Raw genomic sequence first — 1,825 nt, 5'->3', positions numbered from 1 at the left:
AGGTATGACTACATTAAAATAAAAAATAAAAATCAGAAACTAACACGCAGGACTCAACATTTTGGAGATGGCTGATAGCTGCCGAGATAGGAGCAAGAGAACCAGACTCAAGACATGTGGAGAAAACGTGGAACTCTTCTTGGGAAACCGGTCAAAAATCGGGTACGAGAGTCAAGCTTTCTACACCGAGATTGAAACATTACTTCAAGAAACTGCACTCATAAAACTTTTGGAAACCGCTTCCGGTCGAGTTTTTCACCGGAAATAGTCAAAGGGATTCCCACATAAAGGGATATTCTTTTTCGGGCTATCGAGTAGAACTACAATTGACTTGATTCCCAAAGCCAGGGATATTTAGGCTACTCAAAATTCGAGGCTCGGCCATATTCCTATAATTATCCCAAGACATCTCGAGGTAGTTTAAAGAAAAGCACTTATTTTTTCATAGTCCTCATAGAGTCAGAACTACAAACGGCCTGAATTCTCATTTAGCCTGAGATATGTAGGAAGCCCAGAAGCCAGGGTACGGCCATATTTTTGAACTTTTGCGCAAAAAAGCTGTAATTGCTATTATTCGGTAAAAATTAGGATTGTCAAATCCATAGCTCAAGGATGGCATCACCATCCTCTAAATCCAAAGGGGCAATTGTTGACACCTAATTTTCACCGCGTAAGGTGCGTATTTTAATTCTCAAAATTCTCGAGTCAAAGACGGAGCAAGGATGCACCTTCAAAATTAAAAAATTTAAAATCCCGAGAAAATTGCAAAAATTGACGTTTAATTGTTATTTTCATAAAAATTAACAATTATAAGAAATTACGAGTTATTTACTGTCACAAACGTGATTAGAAAAAAAGATACCTATCCCGCTCCGCCCAACTCGGGAAAATTGTTAATTAAAGACGATGTATGAATTACCGCTCATTTTTACCGCATTTGTTTCCATTTTTAAATGTTGCTCAAAATTATATCAATATTGGGCTCGTTTCGAAGCTCGTATTTTAAAACGACGTATTATGATTTTTATCTTGTCGAAATATTATTTTTACGAGGGCATTTTTTAAGCTAATTAACTTAAATTATGTGTTATATTTTAAAAAAAGTGTGTTATATTTTATTAAAGGGAGGGAGTAATTAATATACATATCCCCCCCCCCCCCCCCCTCTCTTTTCATTTACGCATCATTTTTACCCTTTTTCTACCCTAACTATCTCTTTCTCTTTTGAGAGAAGTTGATGGCGGCTAGGGTTTCGATAAGGTGGCGCCACCGCTGTGCCACCGTGATTTCACCGTTCATTCATCATTTTTTGATACTTATGGGTATTTCCCCATCATTTCCCGTGGTGTGGGATGTCATGGGCGAGCCTAAAATGCTCTAGCCATCTTGTGCCACCACACCACAATAGGGAAATGGTGTGTGGCGATTTGCTCATCGATCAACACCCTCATCGTACTGTTTTTTTGACGTGTAAGGCTTGGATCATTTTCCAACGATTCGTTTGGATCGTTTCTGGTACGATCATTGTCTTTGTGTGTGACTAGGCATGCGTTCGTGATTTCTGTTATCCTAATATGTACCGATTGGAAATCACTTTGTCCTTGGGGGTACTATTTCGTGTGATTTTAGAGATTATTTGTACTATTAGTACGATTGGGATAGAATCCCTTTTTGTTTTTACTCGATTTGAATTCTGATTTGTGAATAGGGGGGGGGGGGGGGGAATTCATTTGGAAGGACCTAGAATCTTCCATTTTTGGTCCCTAGGGTAGATTTTTTCATACTATAAATAGATATTGTGTGCGACGTTAAAGGGGGATCTTTT

Source organism: Lycium barbarum, chromosome 1 (assembly GCF_019175385.1).
Source record: "Lycium barbarum isolate Lr01 chromosome 1, ASM1917538v2, whole genome shotgun sequence".
Classification (NCBI taxonomy): domain Eukaryota; kingdom Viridiplantae; phylum Streptophyta; class Magnoliopsida; order Solanales; family Solanaceae; genus Lycium; species Lycium barbarum.
This window is presented reverse-complemented; position numbering follows the sequence as displayed.